Here is a 6,319-nt window from a genome sequence, read left to right on the forward strand (position 1 = left end):
GCAGATAAATAAAGTACAAGTAAGTAAAATGCGAGAGTAATAATTGCAGCGAGTGGCCCAATCCTTTTTAGCACAAAGGACAAGGCGGTTTGTTTACTTATAATGACCAAACGTTCTTGAGGACACACGGGAATTTAGTCTAGTGCTTTCGCTTCATATAGTTGATTAATCTTCATTGTTTTGATAAGTGTTGTGTGGGTGAACCTATGCTAATGCACCGCCCTTCCTAGGACTAATACATACTTGTGATTATACCCCTTGCAAGCATCCGCAGATACAAGAAAGTAATTAAGATAAATCTAACCACAACCTTAAACTCTGAGATCCTGCTATCCCTCCTGCATCGATGTACCAACGGGGGTTCAGGTTGCTGTCACTCCGGCAATCCCACAATTGGCAAACGAATACAAGATGTATTCCCCTAGGCCCATAAAGGTGAAGTATCATGTAGTCGACGTTCACATGACACCACTAGAAGAATAACACCACAACTTAAATATCAAACCATTGAATATTACCCAACATAGTTCACTACTAACATTTAGACTTCACCCATGTCCTAAAAAACTAAACGAACTACTCACGAGACATCATATGGAACATGATCAGAGGTGATATGATGATGAATAACAATCTGAACATAAACCTTGGTTCAATGGTTTCACTCAATAGCATTAATAACAAGGAGTAATCAATACCGGGAGAGTTTCCCCTATGAAATGATCAAGATTCAACCCTAGATGTTACAGCGGTGACGAGGTGCAGCGGTGGAGATGACGGTGACGGTGGTGGAGATGATGGTGATGATGATCCCAATGAAGTCCAGCTCGATGACGGTGACGATGGCGTCGATTTCCCCCTCCGGGAGGGAATTTCCCCGGCGGATTTCAGCCTGCCGGAGAGCTCTTTTCTCTCTGGTGTTTTCCGCCCCGCAGAGGCGGTTGTGTCTCTTCGCGATTCCTCCCATCACCTTAGGTTTTCGGGTAGAAGAAGTACGCGAAGGAGAGGCGGCCGAAGGGGGCTGTGGGCCCCCTCCCCACAAGGCGGCGCGGCCAGGATGGGGCCCGCGCCGGCCTATGGGGGGGCCATGGCGGCCCTCCTCGGTCCCTCCTTTTGGCTGGCTTCTTCTTCGGGAGAAATAAGAACTTCGGTGTAATTTCCGTCAATTGCTAATCTTCAGAAATATTGCATTCTGACGGTGCTTTTTCCGGCAGAATCCTGACTCCGGTGAGTGATTCTCCAATAATCATGAAACATGCAAAATAGGTGAAATAACATAAGTATCATCTCTAAATATGAAATATATCAATGAATAACAGTAAATTATGATATAAAATAGTGATGCAAAATGGACGTATCAATCAGATCTCGCGGTTGATGTAGACGATCGTTCCGGTGCTGCAATCCGGCAGCACTTCCGTACTCGGCCGCACGTATGGTGTCGATGAAGTCCTTCCTCTCCCCGTTACAGCGGGCAGCGAAGGTGTGGTAGATCTTCTCGGAATCCCAGCAACACGACGGCGTGGTGGTGGTGGTGGAGGAGAATATTCTGCAGAGCTTCGCCAAGCCGGTGCAGAACTATGGTGGAAGAGGAGAGGGGCGGCTAGGGTTAGAGGTGAGGGAGGGCTGCGCCCCCTGCCCCCTCCCCTCTTTATATAGGGGGAGGCCGGCCAGGGTTTCCTTGGCCCCTCCTCTAAGCCTCTAGGGCCGACGGCCAAGAAAGGTGGGGGGAAACTTGCCCCTGAAGCCTTCCCCCTTTAGGATTTCCCTGAAACCCTAGGGTTGGCTGGCCTGGACCTTGAGGGTGTGGTGCGCCTGGCCCATTAGAGCCGCGCTGCACCCCTCGGCTCATGTGGCCTCTCCCGGGGTCGTGGGCGCACTGGTGGACCCTCCAGAACCTTGTAGAACCTTCTTGGTCTTTCACCGGAAAAATCCTGAACTTTTCCGAACCCTAGAAATTAACTTCCCTTATATGAATCTTATTCTCCGGACCATTTCGGACCTCCTCGTGATGTACTGGATCCCATCCGAGACTCCAAAAAACATTCGGTCTCCATCTCATATTCCAAATCTACTATACGACATCGAACCTTAAGTGTGTCACCCTACGGTTCGTGAACTATGCGAACATGATCGAGACTCCTCTCCGATCAATAACCAATAGAGGGACCTGGAGATCCATAATTGCTTTCACATATTCAATGATAACTTAGTGATTGATTGAACCATTAACATACGATATCGATTCCCTTTGTCGCGCGATACTTTACTTGTCCGAGGTTTGATCATTGGTATCTCTATACCTAGTTCAACCTCGTTACCGACAAGTACTCTTTACTCATACCGTGATATGTCATCCCTTGTGACATTGTCACATGCTTGCAAGCTAATTAGATGACATTCCACCGAGAGGGTCCAGAGCATATCTATCCATCATCGTGATGGACAAATCCCATTCTTGATCCATATGCTTCAACTCATACTTTCTGGATACTTAGTCCCATCTTTATAACCACCCATTTACGCAGTGGCGTTTGATGTAATCAAAGTACCCATCCGGCGTAAGTGATTTACATGATCTCATGGTCGAAGGACTATGTTACTATGTATCGAAAGCTTATAGCAAGTTGAACTTAATGAATTTATCTTATGCTATGCTTACTATGGGTGTGTGTCCATCATATCATTCACCTAATGATATGATCTTGTTATTAATAACATCTAATGTTCATGATCAGGAAACCATGGTCATCTATTAAGCAACAAGCTAGTTAAACGAGAGGCTTACTAGGGACTCTGGTTGTTTACACAACACACACGTATTAATGTTTCCGGTTAATACAATTATAACATGGGGTGTAAACATTTATCATGAACACTAAGATATAACAATAAATACTTTATTATTGCCTCTTGAACATATCTCCAATAGTCTCTCACTTGCACTAGAGTCAATAATCTAGTTTACATTTGTAAAGATATAACACATTGGCCTTCTGTTGCTTATAATGTTTTGCTCACGGGAGAGGTTTCAGTCAACGAATCTGACACGCTCAGAAACGTATGTATTTTGCAATTCATTTGCGTCTCCACGCATCACTCATTTTCCAAGAGTCGACATTAATTGTATATGCTTAGTCTTATGGTGGAACCTTAATTCCGCGGTCTGAAATATGTCACTAATATTGTCACAAACAAAAATAATTCTTCGGGTGTTTCCAGGAAAAGGTTAAGTCCAATGTTATTTATGGACTTGTTTAATTGTTAAAAACATGAGGTCTATTTTAATTTTCTTTATTATTGCATTATTCTTTGGATAAATAATTATCAATTTTCACTTTGGTTCAAATATTCAAACATACATTTTTTTAGAATAGAGAATAAATTTTAAAGTGGTTTTCATATTTTATTCTATTTTTTTAGAGTTATCTGTGATTTTTTGGATTTATGGCAATGTTTCAAATAAAAATGGGTGGTGAAATTACCCTTTTGCCCCTAGGCCCACCTATCAGGCCAACCCACAGGTGGGCTGGTCTAGCCTAACGGCCTCACTTTCCCCTCTCTCTCTCTCCCGCATGGTCGAACCATAACCCTAACGCTCATGCGACCTCTGCGTCGCCTCCGCCGTCGGCGGTAGATTCCGGCCAGCTCCAACCGCCCCGGCCCTCTCCATGGGGCGCGTTCGACGCGTCTCACCACGGCGCGTCGTTCTGTCCGCGTCGATCTGTAGGAACCGTCCCCCCCCCCTCCGCTCGTCCTCGACCCCCGCGACGCCTAGGGTTACGGCCGCCTCCGTCGATGCGCGCCGGCAGGTGCTCCAGGCTGCCCTGGTGCTGCTCAGTGGCGTGCTTGTGACATGTTGGGCGTTGTGGCGCTCGGCGTGGCCTGGACTGGCTTGGCGCTACCGTGGCCTGGCTTGTGCCATCGTGGCCGCCATGGCTGCGTCTGCAAGCTCCTTCGCCCAGGTATGTGCTCCTCCTCTCTCTCTTCCTTGTTCCACTTCGTCTTCCTCCTCTTGATGCAGTGGCATCCATCACCTTGGTGTACTGGGCTTGCTAGTACACCAACATTTGCACTCCATCTGCTGTGATGTGCTCCTGGCTAGCCTATGCCATGGCTAGAGCTCCTGCCGCTGCTAGCCATGCCCTGCTACTTCTACTCTAGCTGTTGCTGTTGTTGTGTGCTGATACGTCCAATTTGCATCACTATTTTGTATCATAATTTGCTGTTATTCATTGATATATTTCATATTTGGACACAATACTTATGTTATTTCATCTATTTTGCATGTTTCATCATTATTGGAGGATCAATCACAGGAGCTAGGATTCTGCTGGAAAAAGCACCGTCAGAACGCAATATTTCGGAAGATCAACTGTGGAAGGAAATTATACCAAAAATCCTATTTTCCCAGATGACGAAGGAAGCCGAAGGGGAGCCAGGTGGACCCAAGGTGGGCCCACACCACGGGCGGCGCGGCCCATGGCTCCGGCCGCGCCACCTGGTGGTGAGGGGCCCCACAGCCTCTTTCGCCTCCTTTTCTTCGCGAAATCCTTCGTCCCGAAGACCTAAGCCACGGAGGGTACCTCGCAAAGAGTTACAGCCCGCCTCGCGGGCGGAGAACACCAGAGAGAAAAGAGCTCTCCGGCGGCTGAGATCCGCCGGGGAAATTCCCTCCCGGAGGGGGAAATCGACGCCATCGTCACCGTCATCGAGCTGGACATCATCTCCATCACCATCATCATCTTCATCATCATCACCGCCGTCTCCACCGCTGCACATCATCACCGCTGTAGCAATTTGGGTTTGATCTTGATTGTTTGATAGGGGAAACTCTCCCGGTGTTGATTTCTACTTGTTATTAATGCTATTGAGTGAAACCGTTGAACCAAGGTTTATGTTCAGATTGTTATTCATCATCATATCACCTCTGATCATGTTCCATATGATGTCTCGTGAGTAGTTCGTTTAGTTCTTGAGGACATGGGTGAAGTCTAAATGTTAGTAGTGAACCATGGTTGAGTAATATTCAATGTTATGATATTTAAGTTGTGGTGTTATTCTTCTAGTGGTGTCATGTGAACGTCGACTACATGACACTTCACCTTTATGGGCCTAGGGGAATGTATCTTGTACTCGTTTGCCAATTGCGGGGTTGCTGGAGTGACAGAAACCTGAGCCCCCGTTGGTATATTGATGCAGGAGGGATAGCAGGATCTTAGAGTTTAAGGCTGTGGTTAAATTTATCTTAATTACTTTCTTGTAGTTGCGGATGCTTGCAAGGGGTATAATCACAAGTATGTATTAGTCCTAGGAAGGGCGGTACATTAGCATAGGTTCACCCACACAACACTTATCAAAACAATGAAGATTAATTAGCCGTATGTAGCGAAAGCACTAGACTAAAATCCCGTGTGTCCTCGTGAACGTTTGGTCATTATAAGTAAACAAACCGGCTTGTCCTTTGTGCTAAAAAGGATTGGGTCACTCGCTGCAATTGTTACTCTCGCACTTTACTTACTCGTACTTTATTCATCCGTTACATCAAAACCCCTGAATACTTGTCTGTGAGCATTTACAATGAATCCTTCATCGAAACTGCTTGTCAACACCTTCTGCTCCTCGTTGGGATCGACATTCTTACTTATCGAAGATACTACGATACACCCCCTATACTTGTGGGTCATCAAGACTATTTTCTGGCGCCGTTGCCGGGGAGTGAAGCGCTATTGGTAAGTGGAATTGGTAAGGGAAACTTTTACTGTTAGTGCTGATTTTATTTCTGCTTGCTGCTATAATTCATTATGGAGAGATCTTCTCTCGAATGTTTGTTTGGAAAATCTACTACTACTGCAAAGGTAGTGGATAAGGCGCCAGTGAGGAAGAGATACCATACAAAATACCTATGAAAATTATTGAACGTGTAGTGGATAACCAGTTATACGGGGATGGAAGCTGTCCACCACGGAGATCATTTACTGTTTTTACATGAATTATGCGGTTTATTCAAGTGTGCAGGTATTGCTATGGATGAAGTGAGGAAGAAACTATTCTCTATATCGCTGTCCGGTAAAGCGGCGCATTGGTATAAATTACTTGGATAATGGGGATTCTCTTGAATGGAATGATATTGTGCCCCGGTTTTATTCTAAGTTCTATCCTCCAAGTGAAATTCATAAGGATCGGAACCGCATATATAATTTTTGGCCTCATGATGGAGAGAGTATTGCCCAAGCGTGGGGGAGATTGAAGTCTTTAATGCTCAAATGCCCCATTCATGAGCTTCCGGTAATGTTATTATTAATAATTTCTATGCAAG

This window comes from Lolium rigidum, chromosome 6 (genome assembly GCF_022539505.1).
Source record: "Lolium rigidum isolate FL_2022 chromosome 6, APGP_CSIRO_Lrig_0.1, whole genome shotgun sequence".
Lineage (NCBI taxonomy): Eukaryota > Viridiplantae > Streptophyta > Magnoliopsida > Poales > Poaceae > Lolium > Lolium rigidum.